The following is a 23,773-nucleotide window of genomic DNA, read 5'->3' as shown; positions in this document are numbered from 1 at the left end:
GAACACATCTATAAAGCTTAGAGAGATAAAGCATCATGCTCAGTTAAAACTTGGCAGAGCTGGATCTTGCACCCAGGTCTAACTGTTATAAGCACGATATTAAATTCTTGTTACGTGAAGTAGAAAAAAGGTAAGTAGTTGTTTCTTTCATTTTCCTTTCTTTGTTTAATTACTGGAAAAAATAAGCTGAGTGACTTATTAAAGTTTACATCACAAGGAGATTGTGGCCAGGCCGATTAAATAATTAGACTAGCAGTGACTGTCATTCTAGTGCCCATGGCTAAATGGCTGTGGGATATGAGTGACATACAAGTTAGCTGGGAAGGTGACAAGTAGTAGAAAGAACGTTGACAATGGAGACAGACAGTCTTTGGATACCTCTCACCTCTACTGTTTACTAACAATAAGTACTTGGATGAATTACTTAACTATTATGAGACTTGGGTTTTGGCACCAAAAATAAAGATAATAAAATCTATCTTCAGGGTTTTTGTGAGAATGAAATGTTTGTAAGTGCATGTCAGAGCATCTAGCTTATATTAGGCAATGAATAAATGGTAGTTATTACCACTTGGTACTTGGACATAGAATTTAAAAGTTGACAAAGACAATTGTATACAATCATGCAAAAAGGCATTTTCTATAAACAAGGAAAAAGGAACATTCTTTACTTCTTAAAGTGCCTATTTTGCTACTTTGAGACAGGCAGGTTTTTTTTAAAAAAGAAATTAGTAATAAATTATTGAGATATGATTTATACAAAATAAAACGTACAACCTTCAAGTGTGCAGTTTGTTGATTTTTTTTAAAATGTATATGCCCTTGTAGCCAGTACCAAAGCCTGATACGGAATCTTTCCATAATTTTACAAAGTCTTCTTGAGCCCACTCTACCCCTGCCCCAGGTATCCACAGTTCTGGTTTTTTTCACCTAGATGTTTTATTTGCTCTAAAACTTCAAGTTAGTAGGAATTTTCCAGCAGCTATTCTCTTGTGTCTATTCTTTGGTTCAGCATGTCTGTAAGATTCGTCCATGTTGTTGCTGAATCTTGATGAGTAGTGTTTCATGCTATGAACATATCATAACCGGTTTATTTGTTCATTTTGTTGGGGAGGAATTTCCCCCAAGATTGGGGCCATTATGAATAAAGCTGCGATGAACATTCATCTACAAATTATCCTATGGATGTATACTTTCATTTCCTTTTTGTAAACGGAGATAGAATTGCTGCATCTTTAGAGTAGGTACATATTTAATTTTACACAAAACTGTCAAATCGCTTTATAGTTAGTTGTATTGTTTTTACATTCACACCAGCCACATATAAAGTTCTAGTTGTTTCACATCCTTATCAACCTCTGGTATTACAGTGTTTTCCAGTTTAGCCATTGAGTGTGAAATGGTGTTTCATTGTCATTTTTATTTGCATTTCTTTAATGACTAAAGATTTTAAGCATTTTTTTCATTTTCACACATTTATGGAATATCTGTTCAAATTTTTGGCCAATTTTTTATTTTTTTTTGTATTCTTATTGAGATGTAAAAGTTTTTTATACATTCAGGGTATCAGACTTACTTAAGATAAATGCATTACAAATATTTTCTCTCAGTCTGTGGACCTAACTTTTCATTTTCTTAATGATGTCTTTTGCAGAATAGAGTTTGTAATTTTGATATATCCAGTATCATTTTGCTCTCTTTCACTATTAGTGTCCTTTGTATCCTTAGAAATCATTTTTTAGCCCAAGGCCACAAGATTTTCTTCCATATTTTTCTCTAGAAGTTTTCTAACTTTAGCTTTATGTTTAGGTCTATGATCCATTTCAAAATACTTTGTATATGGTATGAGGTAGGAGTTGAGGTTTATCTTTTTCCACATGAATATCCAGTTGATTCAGAACTATTTTTTGAAAGGTTTAGTATTTCTCTAAGGTGTTCCTTAATACCTTTGTCAAAAATCAATCTACTTTATATGTGTGAGTCTGTAACAAATATAGATATAACGAATCACTGAAACAGAACTTTCTATTCTGTTTCACTGATCTATTTACCTATTCCTATACAAATACCATATTGTCTTGTTTATTGTAGCTTTCTAGTAAGTCTTGAAATCAGGTAGTGAAAGTCTTCCAACTTCATGTTTTTTTCCAAAACTATTCTGTTTTAGATCCTTTGCATTTCTATATACATTTTAATAATAGCCTGTCAATTTCCATTTAAAAGACTGCTGGAATTCTGACTCAGGCTGCATTAAATCTATAGGTAGATTTGGAGACAATTTATGTTTTAACAATATTAATATTCCAATCCATGAACATGGTATATTGCTCCATTTATTCAGGTTTTCTTTAACTTCTCTCAGTAATATCTTATAGTATTTAATCTAGAAAGCTTGCATGTCTTTTGTTAATTTTTTTCTAAGTATTTTATTTGTTTTAAAATTATCATAGAGGAAAATGTTTAAGTTAAAGCTTATTGTTGTTTGTTACTAGTTTATAGAAAGACAATTTATTTTATATATTGACTTTATATCCTCTTAAAAACTTTCTCTCATCAAAATTTAAGGAGGAGAATAATAAAAGACCTCAAAAGAGAACTGAAGGATATAAATAATAGAACAAGATCAAGAGACACAAGGAATGATTCTATATAAAGACTTTTGGAAAAAAGACAATGAAAAAAACAGGGCTATAACAGTTAACCGCTGCTATGTAACAAATCATCTCAAAATTTAGTGCCTTAAAATAAAACACGTAATATTATTTCACAATCCTATAGGCTAGCTGAGTTGTTCTTCTGCTGTTATCACCTGGGCTCCCTCATATAGCTATATTCAGCTATATCTTTGTTTCAGAATTATATGTGATATATATTTTTTTCTATTTGTGAGTAGATCAATTTATTGGGGAAAATAATTTTGACCACAAAAATGCCTGTTGAATAGAACATGAATAATTTCTTTTACATCTCACAATATTAGAAATAACTAGATACTTCCAAAATATTCAGTTGCTATTTAATCTAAAAGATTAATACTTTTGTATCAATTATGGTGACTCATAAGAATTTAAAAGCAAAAAAGATAGCATACTTTATTCGCTTTTTAAATAAAGTTAACCTGTCATAGAATCAGTAGCAGAGCTGCTTCATAGAAGATAGAAATATTTGTATACATGAAAGCATTATTCATTTAATAATAGATGAAAGGGATATAATTTTAAATAAAATATTATAGTGCATTCATACAAACATACAGCTCTGTGTGTGTGTATTTTAAAACTCTTAATATGCAACATTACATGTCGAAACTGATTGTCTGCACCAAGATTTTTTCTTTGTTGTTCTTTATTTTAGTAACCATAACCCCAGCTGACTATTCCAGAAACCCAAGACTCATTGCTCAGGTCACTCTGTCTTTTACCCCAACATCCAATCCATTTTCAAATATGATTAATTGCGCCTCCTTTATATTTCTTGGACATTTCTGCTCCTCGTTGGACATTTCAAACGCTTCTGTGCAAGTCACCAGCCATCTCTCTGTTAGGCAATAACCTCCTAACCAATTTCCCCACATCCACTCATGTCTACCCACCCTTCAAATACTCCATATTGCACGTAGGATGATGTTTTCATAAACACAAATCTGACCATGCCATTTCTGTCATCAAAACAATTTAGGGAATCTCACTGCCTTTGAGTAAAGTAAACAATCTATACTATGGTCTAATGCTCTCCACTCTTGACTACTTCTGCAGGTTCAATACCACCAGCACCCTCATCTCCCTACACAGCCTTACCTCCTTTACACTACTACTAATTGCAGGTTCCAGACCAAACTCTCATGTTCTTTGAGAGCCCCAGGGCCTTTCCTTTGCTATTCCCTTTTCATGAACTACTTTTTACTCCACTCTTTTCCTAGCCAGCCTCATCTCACTCTTCAAGCCTCAGTTTAAATGTCATTGCTTTGTGGAGACAAAGTCAGCCCCTTCTCTTTGCCCTTACATAGCGTACTGCACTTCTTTGTAAAGCCACCCTCACCTATAATTATGTATTCAATGTCTGTCTTCTCAACTAAATTGTAATTTCCATAAGGATATAAATTTTATCAGTAACGTATTCATCCAAGCTGTATATTTCCATCTGTAGGAACGATGACTTCCTTTATGTATTGTGTGTAGACCAAGTACAATAACTGTTCTTAATACATGTTAATAAGTAGTAATCATAAAGACACTTTGTTCCAGCTCAGCATGGTTTCAACAAACATGCATTACACTCTCAGAATATGTGTGCCAAATGAAAATTCACTTCAGCTCTCTCAGCATGGGAACTTAAGTATTTACTCATTTTGGAGAGAAGTAGGCATAATTTAACCAGAATAGCAGAGCGTGTGCTCCAGAGAGGTCTTGGACTGAAGCAATTGAAACCTTAATCTCATTAAAATGACAGTCTTGGCATAAGTTAATGGGGATCTTGCCCAATGCTTGACCACACCAATCTGGCTTTATTCAGGCCCTCACATTTACAAGCACCAAAAATCTACATTTCTTAATTTTAAAGGGGTTAAGTTAACTTCATTGTAAACAAAACAGTTTTGTGGTAGAGTAAATAGATTTAGGGCTATCCCGTTGAAAATTTTCATTTGTAAATTGAATAATTCATATAACTAAGCAGTCTTTTTTACATCCTGTTAGGACCCTGGTTATTTTATGAAGTACCCTGTGTTGAGAATGGCGTTTAGGTATTTCCACCATGACTGCATGGCAAATTGTGAATGAGATGAGAGGGAATACTTTAAGACGATCTAACACTAAATTCTCAGGTTTATGTGGCAGAATGCATGCATGAGTGCTGAGATAGGGTTCTTCAAAATGCTGTGACTCAGTTTGGGAGATAACAGGGCGCCAGCTAAAAGCAGCTCCAGCTGCAGTCCAAATGGTGACATTTTCATATGTGAAGTGCTAATAAGCAGTTAGTAATCTTTCAAGCAAACCACAAAGGAAATCCACAAATTACTACAGCACACTTTATTTATGTTAACACTCATGCACACAATCAAATAGGCTTTTTATCCTAAGTGTCTCCATGAAAGGTTTTCAGAAAAAGAAAAAAACAAAACAAAACGTCTGACTAGCTATTGGAACAGCAACAAAAAACAGAAACAGAAGTTACTGTTTTATTAACACATTTGTGTTATGCTATAACCCTGTAGTAATAATCAATCAGTTATATAAACAAGTGATTAGTGAGAACAAAACTGACACAATTCAGTCATTTCCTTATTATTAATGGATATTATCAAGTTGATATTTCTGGAAGTAAATAATATATTTTCCCATTAATACTAAGTAAATACAAAATAAAACACTGCTATAATATATTACATAATCACAATCATCTTTTTTAAAGATATGTTTTTCATAATGGTCTCCATGTTAATTTCTGGGAGACTAGGCCATAAGACTTTGTAAGAGAATGGTGATCTGTTTTAAATATTCGATGTTTATTTCACATTAGCTAGAGATTGATACTGAGGATTATGCCTAAAGACATGTTTAATGAAGACAGGCTTAAGTATGTGCTCTCTTTTTTGGCATTTTTCTGGGAGACTGAGTGAAGTTTATAATTGCTTATTTACTGTTAAGATGCTTGTCTATTGTTTATTGCAGCAGTTCCCAATGTTTTTGGCACCAGGGACCAGTTTCATGGAAGGCAGTTTTTCCATGGACCAGGGTTAGGGTGTGGAGAATGGTTTCAGGATGAGTCAAGTACATTAAATTTATTGTGTACTTTATTTCTATTATTATTACATTGACATAGATAATGAAATAATTATACAACTCACCAAAATGTAAAATCAGTTGTTTTCCTGCCACTATACAGTCCCATCTGGGGGTGATGGGAGACAGTGACAGACCATCAGGCATTACATTATTATAAGGAGCACGCAACCTAAATCCCTCATATGCACAGTTCACAATAGGGTTTGTGCTCCTGTGACAATCTAATGCCATGATTGATCTGACAGGAAGCAGAGCTCAGGCGGTAATGTGAGGAAAGAGGATCTTGTTAAACATGCTACTTTAAGTTGAATGTCTCTACTCCCCTTCCGAGAACCCCATGTGTCCTTACTGGGAAACTTCAAGTCAAATGGTTTTAGGATTTACTGACAGAGGTTACTTGCTAGTATGAATTTGAGAAATTCATGGGAGGTGCCTCACCAGGAACCCAAAAAATGGAATTTTTGATGTGGGGAGTGTCTGTAAATACAGATGAAGCTTCACTCGCTGGCCTACTGCTCACCTCCTGCTGTGCGGCCCAGTTCCTAATAGGGATGGTACTGGTCCATGTCCTGGGGTTTGGGAGCCGCTGGTTTATTGAAAATACATTCTGCTGGGTTGGTATGGAGCCCAAGTTATATTTGGGTTACACGTTAGGGAGTACTTCTTGTGATTTTGAGCCTGAATTATAATAAACTCTAGATATACACATCCTATGCCTATCAGAATAGTAATGAAGGGGTAAATGGCCCCCAACACAAGTGGCAATGGTTTCTGGAATAATACCAAAAGCCAACGAAATGTGATGGAGATTTACTGAAGCAAAACGTTAATTTTGGGGATAGGATGTTCTGGATGTAGGCCTAGATGTATGCAGCATCGTGTAAGGCTATCTATTAAAGAAGTCTAAAAAATTCACTTGTGATATTGAGTCATAAAGTTGGTTTTTAATACATTCTCAACAGACTCTCAATTTTTAAAATTGTTGTCAACTTCTTATAATAATTCCTGGGAGAAAAGAGGATCTTGGTAAACGTGCTATTATAAGTTGAATATCTCTACTCCTCTTCCGAGAACCCCATGTCTCTTTACTGGGAAAGTTCAAGACAAATGGTTTTAGGATTTACTGACAGAGGTTACTTTCTAGTATGAATTTGAGAAATTCATGGGAGGCACCTCACCAGGAACCCAAAAAATGGAATTTTTGATGTGGGTAATGAATGACTTAAAACTGCATTGGGATAAATCCTCGGAAACAGAAAAATATTCTCTTTAGGTCTAGTGAACTCGAAACCACGAAATACTTTCCTTTCACGATGGACTTCCTCAGTTCTCTAGAATGAATGTATGGTAGGATAGAGACTTACTGGAATTCATATGTCAAGTTCATAACTGAGTGGGTAGAAGCTCTACTTTTAATTCCTACAGTAGACGACAAAAATGAGTCATCCTCTAGGGGGCAATAGAGTATGACTTAGGCTCAGAATTGCCGAGATCAAGATCCTGAGGGAAAGATTGGTCATGAAGAATTCTTAAACTGTCTTACACTTGAAAAAAAACAGTTGGCTGGTTCAACTTTATTACAGCCCCTCAAGAATCTCCCTGATTTTTTGTGGTAAGGCTGAACAGCACCGAGGTAGACCAAGGGATGAGTGTAGCTGCCCTGCAGGTGCATTACAAATGAATGGAACTTGAACCCCAGAACTGGGGAAGATGAGAGAAGGAAGGGATGGAACAAGGCTGACTCAGGCTCTTGAAGTGGGATGCTCTCCGGGGAGGTTTCTGACCCTGAGGAGCCCATCTTGTCAGGGGCTTTATTGGGGACTGTGTGCTTTTATTTAATTTCAGTATGAATTTTCAGCTCTTCAGTTCTCTACATTTTATAGTACCCAGGATGGCAGAAAACTTTTCCTAGGCCACTTTGGATTTCCCAAACCTTTGGTGGTTTGGCCTGCATCATGCTGCTTTAGTTTCATTGGTGCAGCTCATCTAGCGATCAACTGCTCAGGTAATAGAAAGAACTCTGTGAAGTTATCTTCATCCTCATATTACGAAAACAATGACCCTGGGTGGGTGGGGAGTAAAATCGCAATGCTGATATACAGTCAGCCCTCCCTGTTTATGGGTTCTGTATCCGTGGATTAAACAACCACTGATGGAGGAAAATGTTTAGGAAAAAAAATGTGTCTATACTGAACATGTAGACTTTTTTTCTTATTTAGGTAGCATTTACGTTGTATTAGATATTATAAAGAATCTAAAAATGATCTGAAGTATATGGGGGGATATGCATAGGTGATATGCCAATACTATGCCATTTTATATCAGAGAGTTTGGTATCCACTGATTTTGTTATCTGTGAGAGGTCCTGGAATGAGTCGCCCATAAATACCAAGCGATGACTATATTGCCTTTCCAATGTTCTAGTGGAAACTTGGACTGACATAGGTGTAGTGGCTTTCCAGGGTACCTGTGGGTAAGCCTGCCTGACCTAGGTGAAGAAGAGAAAAAGCGCATTAGAGTGATGAGAGGAGGGAATGTGGTGTCCGAACACATATGGCATTTTCTTCTTGGTAGAGCTGCATGAAGAACTAATGGGGGAAAAGGGTGACAGAGGACAGAGTATTAATTTGCAAACATTTATAGTCTCTCTTGCCCCTTTGTTTTCTTCCAAGGAGAAAAAAATTCTTACTGGCTGGATTTCATTTTCCATGAAGAATATGAGGTGATGAGGTAGTTTGTATGAGAAAAACAATCAAAACACAGGAGGAGAATAAACTTGACAGAGGGCTGCATACGGCAGGGAAAGTCACGGTGGGCAGCCGGAGCTACTGGGAAAGAAGTGGTCTTAGTAAAAGGACAGTTCTGGAAGGAAGATGAGAGAGAAAGGGTGCCAGTGATTGGATCATTTTAGGGGACTGAGTTGAGTTTGTAAAGAGATGAGGAATAAGAAAACTATCTAGCAAAGAATGTTAAGTCATGTGGCTTATATTAACAATATTCTGTCTGTTTTCAGGCATTTTCCCCACCAAGAGACTTAGTAAAGATTCCAAATGCTTTTATTGACTATAGAGGAATAGGCCATTTGGGGGCAGGAACTCAATTATCTTTAGAATACAATTATCTAGTATAATGATTTGGAATCTTACTATCTGTTAACCTGAATTACTTCTTTTAGCTCTTTGTTCACTTTATATTTGGATAATGCACTTTCCTAAGTAGCAATAAATCTGAAAAATATTTTAGAAATGTATTTTTAATTCAACAAAAATATAAAGTTCTAGCTGGGTATTACCAGGCTTTCTGCCAAGTACAGTAATTGTTACTTGTGGAATTTTCTTAGAATGGCCAAGGCATTTGACTCAATAACTATAACTCTGGAATGAGTAGCTGGGTGGAGTCACTAGTCTGCTGGAAAGTTGGTGGGTTACTTCTATATGCTAGAAGAAGAGATTTATAGGTGGATTCACTTGGCAGATCTGAGAAACACAGGGTGTATGTTTTATTCAAATTGAACATTAAATTTCATTACCTATGCTATTTGTTCCCCCTTTCTCCTAACCAATGGTTTCTTTTTTCTTTTTCCTTTTTTTTTTTTTTTTGTTTGAGGCAAGGTCTCACTGTCACCCAGTTTGGAGTGCAGTGGTGCAATCTTGGCTCACTGCAACTTCCACCTGCAGAGTTCAAGCGATACTCCTGCCTCAGCCTCCCAAGTAGTTGAGATTACAGGCTCCTGCCACCACATCCGGCTAATTTTTGCATTTTTTTTTTTTTTAGTAGAGACAGGGTTTCACTGTGTTGCCCAGGCTGGTCTCGAACTTCTGACCTCAGATGATCCGCCTGCCTCAGCACCCCTAAGTGCTGGGACTACAGATGTGAGCCACCACGCCATGCCCTTTTGTTTCTTTTTTCCTTTTATCTTCATGCTTTTTTAAATACCATGGCGATAAACCATCTATTAAATTACACTCTTTAGAATATATAAATGCAAAGTCCACATTGAAGTCAGGATAGGAAGTGGGCGGGAGTTGTCAGTTATTTGAGAACACACATGTACTGAAAACAACCACAAAGCTATGAGGAACTGAGGCAAATTTAGGGAGCAGAGGGCAACAGGATCACTGCTCAACCAAGCAACACAGCAGGCACAGTTCTCAGCCACAACGCGCAGATCCTTTCTTTGAGTTGAAACTGAATTTCCTTGTTATTCTTTCCAAGATGGAAATGCGTAGAACCAATTTGTAGAAATGCAGAATATAAATGCAAGCAAATAAATTGCAAACGGGACACCCTAAGTACAAAAGTTGACTTTTAAAAATCATTTGTGAATAAGTTGGTTCATCTCCAAAGTGTTACTTCAGATGTGCCCAAGTGCATAGAAAAATTCTGACAAGCTTGGATTTGTAATAAACATGCTTCTTGGATGCTTCATATTTACAAAATGTTAATAAGCTAAATTTTGAGTTTAAAATTAGCTTAAACAAAATGTTAGCATTTTGATTTGAAACTTTATGGGGCATATGTACCCCCTCACATGGCTTCCTAAACTCCAGAGGTAGGACAGCTAAAATCTACACCTCTCAGAGTGCCCTGAAGCCAGAGTTCAAGAATTAGGTTCTGAAACCAAACGAGATGTACAAAATTTGAAACTGAAGTAAGACAGAGTTTCTTCTTTTTCAGTTTTTGTTGATTTTGCTGACAAGCATGATTATGCCGGAACTGAGATTTTCAGCTGCAGAGGACATTCCAGGGTCCATTCAATAGCTTTATGGGTCTAGGGTGTACTGTATGGTCTAGGAGGTGCAGGACATCTCTGGAGCTGAGAGTTGCACCTTCCAGATTCCTGGATTCCAGCTAAAGTATATGTTACTGGAGCCATAGTTCTAGGGACAGCTTCCAGATTCCCAACTTACACTGAAAACGTGGCCGAGGTAGCAGCTCCCTTGGTAAGCCAGTGTTACAGAATTTTCCTGCAATTATTTCTGGAGACCAGGCTAGACTCCAATACTCCATCTCTTTCAATAATTTTAAAAGAATGTAATTTCTCAATTTAAATTATTTTCTGCTTAAAATAGAGTGTTTTTTTGTTATCTGTAACTGAATCTTGATTGATAGCAATGTTTGAGACAATAGGTTAGGTATTTAACCTACTTGTGATTGATTCAAGCAAGGAAGTACTTAACTTTTTATTTATTTATTTATTTTGAGACAGAGTTTTGCTCTTGTTGCCCAGGCTGGAGTGCAGTGGCATGATCTCGGGTCACCGCAACCTCCGCCTCCTGGGTTCAAACAATTCTCCTGCCTCAGCGTCCTGAGTAGCTGGGATTGCAGGCATGCGCCACCACGCCTGGCTAATTTTGTACTTTTAGTAAAGACGAGGTTTCTCCCTGTTGGTCAGGCTAGTCTAAAACTCCTGACCTCAGCTGATCCGCCCGCCTTGGCCTCCCAAAGTGCTGGGATTATAGGCATGAGCTACTGCACCCTACTTACCTTTAAATGAGGGGATAATTGTAATTTTTGGCAGCAGGTGGTGAAACAGTAAAATAGTAATTTTTGGCAGCTGGTGGTGTATCACCTGTAATGAGTGCCTGTAGAAAACCTGGCTTTGATGGACTGAGTGATAAGGGTCGTGGCATAGCAGGAGGCTATGATGAATAAGGATAAACTGGCTGCTGCAAACTGCGCTGGAGAGATTTTAAAAAGAAATGAGAAATTCAGGGCTTTAAATTATCCATTCAATGTGGTGAGAGAGCCAGGGAATTTTTAGCCTTAAAAGAATCTTCTTTCTTGTGGCTGCTGAGCTGATGTAGCCAAAAATCAATCACAAAATCTGTCCCTATGGCTTGTTGAATCAGCTGGATGGTTTCTGCCCCACTTGCGGTCTCCTGTTTCTCTTTGGAGCCCCCGTCCCTCTGTCTCTGCAGGGAGGAGCTTCTATCTTCTGCTTTCTCTTTTCTATCTTGCCTATTAAGCTGTCTGCTCCTTAAACCACTCCACGTGAGTCCATGTCCTTTTATCTAAACCGGCATGAGGACCTAGAACCCTGGTGTTCCTCCCTTCGTCCGAGCTGTATCACTTGTATAGGTAGCTTTGAATTCCTACTCATCTAAGCATGATAAATTCCTGGAAAGAGAATTTTTTATAAAAGGATATGTGCACTTTTCATTTGCTAGTCACTGCCAGATTGCCCTCCAAGAGAATTATTTGCACACCCATTAACAGCATACGAAAGCACTGATTTTCTGTATCCTCCCCAACTCAGGGTTTTGTCAGATGTTTTGATCTTCATCAACTAGATAAATAGAAATAGATGTTTCATTATAGCTTTAATTTGCATTTTTATTACGGGTTATTTTGAGATTTTTTAACTGTAAAAGTAATTTGTATTTTTGTTCCTGTTAAGTGTTGATATCGTTCGTCTCCTGGATTGTCAGTCCTTTCCATTTTATTTATGGTAGTTAACTGTTTAATAGAATAAGCTTTTTTTATTGTCTCGTATGTTGAAATATTGCTCTCACTTGGCTGTAGTACTTTTCTTCCAGGCAGAAAGTAAAGTTTACTTAACTTTTATGTGAGTGACTTTATTTTTTTATTTTTAATTTTTTAATGATCTTTCACTTTTCTGACAGGCTTAAGAAAGCCTTTCCTATTTTAAGAGGGCAAAAATATTCTCCCATAATTTTTTTTCTGGTTTCCAGAAATGTTTGTGTGTTTCTGGTTTCCATTGTTGTATTTGAAAGTATGGCATTCTTTTTTGTGTAAAGCATGAGATTAGAATCTCTTTTTGTCTTCCCATCCAGATGACAAAACCCACAATTCTAACAAGTATTCAAGATTGCCTTCTTGAGAAGGTTCTCACAGAGGACATCTTACCCGTTCTATTAGCCATGTGCCCCTGAGGGTCCAGTCATTCCTAAGTGCCTTTCAAGCTGCTCCCTCACAGTTAGGATTTGTTTTATTTTTTATTACAGCTTGTAATTGAGAGACACTGAGGCCTGCACATCATGTAGAAGCAGGAAGACCACAAGGAGAAACTTATGTTTTTAACAAGTCTCATGCTGCTGTCAGTCTGATGGAGTGTAGGGCTACTCACACCTGCAACATTGCTTCTTCAATGAGTTGGTATCCCATGTGGGTAATACAGGCATAGATTACCATACTTAATTATATTAGCAACAGTTTTTTTAAATGTAATTCAGTTAGTAATCAACAACAACAAACCGTTTTGTATATGTAAAGTTAAAATAATATTTATTCTTTTAACTGCCTTTATTGTTTTTGGTTCAAAAATAATAAGCTTTAAAATAGTTGTTTAAAATAATTTATTTACTTATTTATCTATTTATTTATTTTAGAGACAGAGTTTTGCTCTTGTTGCCCAGGCTGGAGTGCAATGGTGTGATCTCGGCTCACTGCACCTTCCGTCTCCCGGATTCAAGCAATTCTCCTGCCTCAACCTCCCAAGTAGCTGAGATTACAGGCACCTGCCACCACGCCTAGCTAACTTTTTGTATTTTTGGTAAAGACAGGGTTTCACCACGTTGGCCAGGCTGGTCTCAAGCTCCTGACCTCAGGTGATCCATCCGCCTCGGTCTCCCAAAGTGCGGGGATTACAGGTGTGAGCCACTGCACCCGGCCTATTTTTATTTTTAGAGACAGGATCTTGCGCTGTCACCCAGCCTGGAGTGCAGGGGCATGATCATGGCTCACTGCAGGCTCAACCTCCTGGGATCAAGTGATCCTCCCACCCCAGCCTCCAAAGTACCTAGGACCACAGGTGCACACCACCATGCCTGGCTAATTTTTATTTTTATTTTTTTCTGTAGAGATGAGGTTTCAGTATTTTGCCCAGGCTGGTCTTGAACTCCTGGGCTCAAGCAGTCCTCCTGCCTTGGCTTCGTAAAGTGCTGGAATTACAGGCATGAGCCACCAGGCCTAGCCTAAAACTATTTTTTATTAGTAAATATATTGCTATTTTTTTTTATTTTAGAAATCTCAGTGTGTTGTTGAGTCAATAAAAAATGGGCTGCTGAGACCAATTTTCCTTAAAAATCAGAATTATCAAGTCTATCTGTAGACCACTCATGAATGCTTCCTGCAGGTTAAAGTGTGAGTGGTTTTCATGTGACTGCTGCAGCCAATGCTATGCAACAATCCATGACCATGTGAAGACTGTACATGGCTGATGGCTGGGAAAACAAAAGTAGGCATTAATAAAAAATCAAATGGGAAATAATATGAGGTAAAACTAAACATTGATTGAGAACTTATTTTTGCCAAGCACTATGGTAAGTGCTATACATGCAGTACCTCATATAATCACCAACCCAAGAAGGTGGGAACTACTATTCCTCTGTTTATAAATGAGAAAAGAGCCCCAGAGGTGAACTGATTTCCAGTGTCATACAGCCAGTAAGAGCAGAAGCAGGAGCTGTAGCAACTCTATGGTGCTGACTGTTAGAAAGGGCAAAGACTGGAGGCTTCAGAGTTCAGATGACTCAGGGCTTAGCAAGCTGGGATGGAAGTAGAATGAGAGGACAAGGAGAACTCTGCCACTCAGATGACCTGGACCCCATCTCCTCACAGCCAGCTATCTCTCTTGCTCCCACTTGTAAGGCAACCCCAGTGTAGAGGGCAGTGCTATGGTGGGGTGTGGCAGGATAAGATGTGGTAGATTCTCTTATGGCATTGGGGTAGCTCATTGGAAAATGACAAATAGGCTGAATAGGGAAATAGGTGAAAAGGAATGCAAGATCCCACTATTGTCACCAGCTAAGCAGCTTTTGGACCAGGCCCTGGCTGGAAGACCAAGTCCACAAGAAGGCAGGGAAACATACAGGGAATGCCTGCCCCTGCATCTGCTTAGACACACTAGCACTCCGCCCACACAGCAGCCCCTACACAGACTCTTACAGACATAGAGATCACGATGGGGCCTCACTGCTACAAACCAGGGGAGAAGGAAGGAGCCAGAGGTAGCAGCTAGTCTGAGATGGCTTGGAGCCCCCAGAATTTTACTGTCTTCTATTCATCTTCTGTATATTTTCCTCAAGATTCAGCTGCTCTTGAACACTCCTGTCAAGGGATGGGTCAGGCAGTCAGTAACCACATGAAAAATTCTGCCTGTTGTTTTGACACTGATGGCTCTCAGAAAGCTGGCAAATGTTTGGAGAAATTGTGTGTGCTTCTGAGATTTTAGGTGTCTAATCTTTAAAAAAAAAAAAAAAGTCCTAGAATTTCTAAAGTCTTTTATATTACCTAGTTTGAACTTGATAAATTGCATGAAAGCAGTTTTAAAACTTGTGTGAGACTCTGAGTAGCACATGGAGAGATTATCAGAATCTACTTAAACTTGCTGAAATCTATATTTTATCACAGACTCCATTGCTGTCTCAAGAACTTTATTATTAGATCATTAAGTGTTGTATCTAACAACAAGATTTTTACCTGGGTTTAAAACAAAATATATGAGTAAATAGAAAAAAAATGACAATATTTTATTAATAACAAGATCTCTGAATATATATATTATACTGTGTACTCAGCCTAGTAATTTAAGTGTGTTTTATATAATAAGAATTCATAGTACTTTCTTATTAGAGGAACTAAAAATTAATTTGCTTCATAACTCCTTTCTCCTCCAAATTGAAAAATAGAAAAGTAGGAAAGCAGTTACCATGGCTATGAAAAGAAAGTGGGATTTGCATTTCAATTTGATAAAATAATTTATGCAATTAAGTAGTGAGGTTTAGTGGAGACCACATAGTTTTAGGAGCCAGACATGCCACTTCTGCTTTTGTCACTAATTACTCTGTACTGAGGGATAGTTCATTAACTTCTCTGAGCCTCCTCAGTTTTCTGTAAAACAGGGATAACAAAAACTATCTTGGAAGATAGTTAAGAGGATAATGGCACATAGCAGTCATTCAATAATGATACCGGTTATTATTTTTACTGAATTGAAAGTGAATTGTCAGCCAAAAGCAAAATGTACTTCCTTTGAATGGGAAGTAGTTAGGTTCCTGGACTAAAGTTGATTATAGTTACTATCATGTAAATTAAACCATAGTCTGTTGAATTGCAGGGATTCTTTATCCCTATAATATGTTCTAGTAGGACAGAAACAGTTTGGTATTTTTGGTGACTTTAGAGTGTAAGATCAATGCCTCATGAGTGGAACTGTTACCCCTGAGCTGAAAACGTTGGGCAACGCCCTCCAAGCAAGTCCCTTAACCACTCTCAAAAATACTGCAGCTGGGAAGCCGCGTTCATGCTAAATTTAAAAGACATGCTGATTTTGTTTTGGAAAAATCAATTCATCAATATGTTTTTTTTTTCATGGCTATAAAAAGTATTTAAAAATCAAACAAAATAAAGTAGTAAAAAATCCTGGTGTGTATTTTTCCCTCAAAGAATGAGGTACTCATCCAAGTCCTCTTGGAAAAGACTATTTTGTGCTCTGGTCAAGGTGGCCTACTTTCCTTTTGTGTTGAAAGGATTTGAAATTAGAAGTTATTTGTATTTTCCCAGGGAGTGTCCACTTTAGGAAGAAAGAAAATTATATGCCTGAAGAACATGGTTGGCCAATTTATTGTTGTTTACGTCTGCTAGGCCAGAAAGGAAATACATAGAATTCAAGTTTCTTTTTTTTTTCTGGGAAATATAGTGTTCCATTTTGTTTTATGACAGAATAATATTCTTTCCCATGTTTGAGAGTGTTCAAAGGTAATTTTTTGAGCATGGCTTGCAATCTAGACCAAACCACATATATGCATAAGAAATGGAGGAAAGAAAAAAGAAAAAACAAGATTTCAATAAATATATGAGTTTGTCCTCTTCTGAAAGATTGCTTAAACACATTTTAATTCCTCTAGAGCATTAATTTTTTTAAATTATCGACAAAATTTTTTTTTTCCTCTGTAATTGTTTCCTATTCGTATAGACTTGTTGTTCTTGCATCCTGTGTAGAAAAATCAGTATCTCAGCCACCTAGGATAACATATTGTAGGAGACGGTCATCAGGAAGAATGTGTAATCGAAGTTATCCTTAGATCAAAAACAGTTTACAGTGGACACATAAAATAAATTGATTTGTAAAATGCAAATGGTAGAGTCCAAAAGGAATCTTTAAATAAAACCTGGTGTTGACTGAATTATTTTATTCATTTGTGCTAGGTGCCCTCTTCTGGTCATAGTGACTAACGTTTAGTAGCTTACTCTTTCTAGGTTCTACTTTGCCAAGAAACATATGTGGAATTGTGCATATACTCCATGCTAGGCTTCATACAGGAGGGAGGAAAATCTGAAGACAAGTAGCTTTTAACTTTATGAGAGTTAGACTCTTACTTTCCTCCTACACGTAGATGCTTTTAGTTATCAAGCAATGTTTGATTAGCTTGGTGTGGTGGGGTTAATACTTTGTTAACTGATATACTCCTTTATTTTCTTTGTGACTTCACCATCAATCCAAGAAAGTCCTGCAAATGGCCTGTATGTACATGACAGAAATGACGTGTAAAATAAGAATGCAGCCTAGAACCTGAGCAGACCAGGGTGAACATCTTCCTTTTCTCCTCATCCTCACTCCCACCGTAGCAGCATTAGTTTATGTAAGTACCAGGAGCATCAAACCCCAGAGAAGGGGTGGCCCCAACATCATTGAACGTTGAAACCAAAATAGCTGTGAAATCACTGTGGTTTACTCATTTTATCTTAAGTATTTAGCATAAAGTAGAATGGGGTCCCAGAAGGAGAAACTTATGACTGAAAAATTATATCTTGGTATATCTGTTTAAAAACTGTGATTGAGGCCAGGCATAGTGGCTCGCACCTGTAACCCCAGCATTTTGGGAGGCTGAGGTGGGAGGATTGCTTGAGGCTAGGAGTGCAAGGCTGTAGTGAGCTATGATCATGCCACTACACTTCAGCCTAGACTACAGAGCAGGAACCTGCCTCAAAAAAAAAAAAAAAAAAAAAAAACAACTGTTATTGAATGATTGACTTAGGGATTCTCATGTCTAATTCATGTCTAATGGGCAACAGAAAAACACAGTTGCAGAACACAGCTTACTGCTCAGCACATCAGAGTTGGGAATGACTATAGACGTCCTCTAGCCCAGTTCCTTGTCTGGGATCCACTGAATATTTTTAATCTCTTCTGAGAGATGAGGTAAACATATTCCCCCAGATTGAGAAGAGAATGGGCTTGCTTATTGTTTTCTATAAAAGCAGTGGATTCCCCAAGTTCAGTGTTCCTTAGCTGTGATGCAAACCCACTGTGTGTCCCAAATATCTGAACACATTGAGTCATTGTCATGGGACTTGAGCAGGAAGAACCTCACACTGCTTGCTGTGTTATGCTTAATAAACTCCTGTGTTTCTGATCCAAGAGTCTATGTCTTCATATGAAATCAAAACAGGCTGACTTAATAGTTTGTAAGTAGAGTAAAATAAAATTCCAGACCTGACAATGGCCTCTCACAAGGCTGTATTCTTTTTTACTGTACCATTCTACAATTAGTATTTTTACCTTCTTCAGATGTTAGATACTAGGCCAGTTCCAAAAGTGATTAATTTATCTTATTGATCTATCCCACTGTGATGATGGGCTATTTATAGAAATCAATAAATTAAAAAATACTTAGGATATGAAAACATGTTATTTCTAAAAATAGTAAGTTTCTTAGCAGAAAGCAAAACTCAGCAATATTTTCATAAGGGATGCTGTATGCCTTGAGCTGATAAACAAGAAAATAGCTAAAATGCAGCATAGATTTGACAACTGGCTGTTGGAGGGGAATGAAAAAATATATGTTCACTCAGTGCAGATAATCCTCCCACACTGTTTCTGGTACAGAGGAGGTACTCAATATTTGTTAAATGAATTAACAAACAGAAATTCTCTAAACTTTATTAACTCTGTAATGATGAACCCAAAGTAATTTCTCTAATTTCCATAAAGAACACTATCATGATTAAAAGACAAATAATGGAATGGCTATGAAAAAGGTCTCATTATTTTAAGATTTATTTTAATTTTAATTGGATACATACCATCTTAATTATCTTTTATTTTACTTTTAAAATATGAATTAGAGACACAAGTATAATTATGGCTAAAGTAAAAAATAGAAAATGGAGAGAAAAAAGCTTTGTACTGTAGAAAACTTCAAATATACATAAAAATAGAATAATATAATGAACCCGTTTACCCAACACCAGCTTCAATAATTATCAAACACAGCCAGTCTCATTTTATCCACACTTCCTACTCCTCCACCTGTCCATTGAATTCTTTTGAAACAAATTCATGATAGCATATTAGTTTATCTATAAATACTTGAGTAATACACACATTTTTAATAAAAATAAAATTTCACAGTAAGGATGGATGATTGTCACAAACTTAACATTTCTTATCAAATAGAAACATAACCACAAGTGTCATTTCACACTAAAAAGTACTTTATGTCTTTGGTATGGTCAGTTTTAACTTCAGCTTAAAGCAGGGAGAGCTTTTAAAGCTTAAAGATCCCTCCTCCTTCCCGCTTGCTTTACTTCGAGTTTGTGTCACTGAATTTAGAATGTGTTAATGACTTAATGAGATCCAGGCTATTAATGGAAACATAACCCCATTTCAACTTTAAAGTATTCCATCAGAAGTGAGAATATTTTCGGATTACCACCCCTTTTATGGTAAAACTATTAATATTTGACACCTAGTGATGTAAAGTCTAAGAAGAATTAGTATTGTGTACTAAACTAGTCAGATTGATTTTTTTTACAACTCTTTATGACTTGTCAGTGGAAATCATTTCTGGGAGTTATGTTAGTGTGCATATGCATTTGTATACACACACACACACACACACACACACACACACAAAATGCCTTAGAATTATAAGAGAATTCTGTAGTTTGTTGTCACACACAGAGAGTTGTACTTGCTAAAATATTAAGATACATGAGGACAAATAACTGCTGTTCTAAGCTTTGACTGTGTTTCTGCTACCCAGGCCACCTAGACCTCTCCATGATCAGGCAACTAAAAGGTTGAAATTTAGCACAGAAGAGATGGGTGGCCCACTTCCAGCATTAGGCAGCCTCCAGTCTGATTGAAAGGTGCTTGTATTAGTCAAGATCTGCAAAGAAACAGAACTAATAGGAGGATAAGTGTGTGTGTGTGTGTGTGTGTGTGTGTGTAGAGGAGAGAGAGAGAGAGAGAGATTTTTTTATAAGGAATTAGCTTATGCATTTATGGAGGCTGAGAAGTCCTGCAATCTTTCCTCTGCAAGCTGGAGACCCAGGAGAGCTGGGGTGTAGTTCCAGTCCAAGCTGAGGGCCCAAAAAACAGGAGAAGCAATCATGTAAGTTCCCATCCAAGTGTAGGAGGAGACTGACGTCCCAGCTTGAAAGCAGGTTGAGCTAGCAAACTCTTCCTTACTGGAGACCTGTTGCTCTATTCAAGCCTCCAACGGATTAGATGAGGCCAACCCACCCTAGGATGGCAAATCTGCTTTACTTAGTCTGATCCAAATGGTAATCTTTTCTGGAAATGCTCACAAACACCCTCAGACATAATGTTTAACAAAATATCTGGGCATGTCATGGCCCAGTCAAGTTGACACATAAAATTAACCATCACAGTGTCCCTGCTTTATTGATTGGTAAACAATTTGAAAAACTGCTTATTTAAAACACGGTATAGAACTGATCTTGGGAATTGATAAAAAGTTGGCACAACTGTGGCAAGAAAATAAGGAATAATTGCAGAAAAGCAGAATAGAACTAACTAATACACCAGGCTAAGAGCTCTCTATGTACATTAAAAACCCAGGACTTACTCAATATCTCAAATTTAGAGGACCAGGTAGGAAATAAATAGATTACAGGTTGAATATCTCTTATTCAAAATGCTTAGGAATAGAATTGTTTCAGATTTCAGATTTCTTCAGATTTTGGAATATTTGCATATATATAATAAGATATCTTGAGGATGGGACTCCTTTTAACATTAAATTCATTTGTTATTTATGTTATCCATTTATGAAATTCATTTCCTATTATGAAATTCATACACCCTTTATTATATACATAGCCTGATCTATTGTGGTTTTATACAATATTTAAATAACGTGGTTCATGAAACAACGTTTGTATTAAATACTTATGTGTGAAATTTTCCACTTGAGAAGTCATGTCAGTGTTCAAAAAGTTTTGGATTTTGGATTTTCAAATAAGGGATGCTCAACCTGTATGAAGACAAAAATAACAAATCATATATACAGAGTGCCTTACTGAGCACTGCAAAGTAGGTACATGAAAACTGATTGACTTCGTTGATAAAGGATGCTTCTGGTGAACTTTGTAAAAAATTGCTTTGTAATGCAATATGAATTTGCTGGGAATGGTTTTGTAATAAACTCTATTACCTTATGACCAATTCATCAACTTTCCGTACTAACCAATATTTTCCATTCCAGCACACTGTTGCCCATGGCTTGCTGAATGTTCACTGTTGGCAGCTTTTAGTCTGGCAAGCACCTACCAATTGAGATATAGGTTGACCAATACCATAGCCAGTTGTGTTTATTTTCAAATCAATTTATGCCAGTTGTACTTATAACTTTAAATACGTAACCTAAACACATGTTATGTAAATCAATACACTATGAATGAAAACATTTAAAAAGTTGCTTCTATGAAAATTAAGTGGAAAATTTATTCAAAATTAGATTGAGATGAGTAACTAAAAATTACCAATGAATTACCTGTGGATAGTTAGTGTGAAAAATAGAGTGGAGAATCATCTTACTCTAGATTGCTTCACAAGTATTTTCAAGAGCTCAATCCACCTTAAATAAGTGGATTAAATAAAAATTATAAATTATAAATAATACACAATGAAGTAGTTTATTAAGAATAACAGCATGTGTTTAATCATTTGACCTATTGGCTTTAAATCAAAAGATTGGTAAGCAAAAGTGCATTCATTTGTATAATTTATAAAATGGTGAATAAATGCATATTTTAGTTAAAAAGGGAAAGGTATGTATAACTTTTATAAGTAAGTGTTTTAACTGCTTTTTAAATTAATGACAACTATAATTCCTGATTGTGTCAAGATTTCTACTTTATGTGATTATTAGAATCAATTAGAAGTTTAAAGTTAAGGCCTGGCCCAGTGGCTCACGCTTGTAATCCCAGCACTTTGGGAGGCCGAGGCGGGCGGATCACGAGGTCGGGAGATCGAGACCACGGTGAAACCCCGTCTCTACTAAAAATACAAAAAATTAGCCAGGCGTGGTGACGGGCGCCTGTAATCCCAGCTACTCAGAGAGGCTGAGGCAGGAGAATGGCGTGAACCCGGGAGGCGGAGCTTGCAGTGAGCCGAGATCCCGCCACTGCACTCCAGCCTGGGCGACAGAGCGAGACTCCGTCTCAAAAAAAAAAAAAAAAAAAAAAAGAAGTTTAAAGTTAAGTATTATTTCTGTTATTTTTGTGTGTTCTTTATAGAACTATATATAAGACTAACAGAATAGAACAAGAGACTTGTATAAACCTGTTTTGTGTCTCTTTTCATGTACACTATCCATATTTGAAGAAGAGTTAAAACAAGGATCTAATTCTTTTGTCCTTCACTCTATGAGAGAAAGGGTGAGATGATCTGAACCAACAAAGCATCGTTATCTGTATTTATTTATTCCAGGAGATTTGTATTCTGCACAAGGCAACGGGATCATTTTCCCAGAGACAGGAGTAGCCATGGTGCTCTAGACTGCGACTCAAGGAGATCAGAGGCATTTACATGGGGCTGAGGACCAGGCTGTCCCTGGAGAACTCTGCCTGAGATGACTGCTAACACATAGGAATGTGTGGTACAGTGGTTGTTGGGGGTTGGGGTCGGGGGACCTGGTAAAAAGTGTACAGCACAATTCAAATCTGCAACAAAATGTAGTTTCTTTATACCCAGAAACTGATCTCATCTTGTCTTGGAAACCCCATTCCTGCTGATAATAGCAGAAAAAATAATTGCACTTGCCAATTAAAGGTAAATTATTCTCTTAGTTTTAATTTCTCATCAAGATTAATTCTCAGTTTCAAAATTTCTACTCCCTTTCTTTCTGTCCAAACTGGCCTCTGGATATTAGTGAAAGCAAATGCATTTTTATAGTATTTGGGAGGGCAGTCTCTTCCTCATGCCATCCTCTGCTCATCAGCATTTGCTGAGATGCTCTATCTTTCGTCCTTACTGGGAAGGAGCTGCAGACGCCTGCTGAGTTGTGGCTGTTTTTGTCTGGACTGGTGCTATGCACTTGTACTGAAATTCACAGATCACTGACCATGGACTTCGTCGCTGCCTTTTTGTGCATTAACCCCTGTACCACAGACTTCCCTGGGTGGCTGGTCCAGTACCTCAGTGCCCCACAGGGAAGCCCAGAACATTTGCCTGCTTCCTCCACATTTTGCTCCAGCTTGCAGGATTCTGTGAGATAGCTCAACGCCTTTCTCTCAGTGATTGCTATTCTCTTCAGACACCAAGACCAAACAGAACATAGGGCTTTGCTAAGGAGTATAGTCTCATGGACTGGTTCTGTGGACACAGTCCATTAGCTGCAATGCCCTTGAATTGTTCCTGTTTTGTATCTTTCTACTCATGATCACAGGGACTTTGGCACTAAGAGAGGAGCTAGGACACTTGTATATGACCTCTTGCCAAAACTTCACCCTCTCTTGGCTCTGCTCCGCAGCAATTAGAAAAAAACTTTTTTTTTATTTCTGTTAGATGAAGTCTTTTCTTACACCATATCTTCATTCCTTTCTTTACTGTGGCTTATAATACTTAGGTTCACACTCCCATAGTTTGGTCTTGATATATAAAGAAAAGTTGGGAATTTCTTTTTTCTTAAAGTTTTTGTTTCAATAGGGTCTGAATTTTAATGCTGTTGTTTCACAAAATATTTTAAAAATCAGATTTTAGACTCAAATCTGAG

At 37.2% G+C, this 23,773-nt stretch overlaps 1 protein-coding gene and 1 long non-coding RNA gene across 2 annotated transcripts in view; both read left to right on the top strand.

Annotated features, from left to right (window-relative positions):
- On the top strand, nucleotides 1–22,593 carry LOC131383781 (uncharacterized). The gene is made up of 4 exons (XR_009214055.1): nucleotides 1–130; nucleotides 12,752–12,898; nucleotides 17,252–17,389; nucleotides 22,489–22,593. It is a non-coding gene; the product is annotated as an uncharacterized LOC131383781 (long non-coding RNA).
- ZNF474 (zinc finger protein 474) overlaps nucleotides 1–23,773 on the top strand; it is a 118,280-nt gene that overhangs the window by 49,645 nt on the left and 44,862 nt on the right. The gene's annotated exons all lie outside the window — the stretch shown is intronic.

This window comes from Hylobates moloch, unplaced genomic scaffold (genome assembly GCF_009828535.3).
Source record: "Hylobates moloch isolate HMO894 unplaced genomic scaffold, HMol_V3 SCAFFOLD_6, whole genome shotgun sequence".
Lineage (NCBI taxonomy): Eukaryota > Metazoa > Chordata > Mammalia > Primates > Hylobatidae > Hylobates > Hylobates moloch.
Note: the sequence above shows the minus strand (reverse complement) of the source record. Positions and strands in the feature narration are given on the sequence as shown.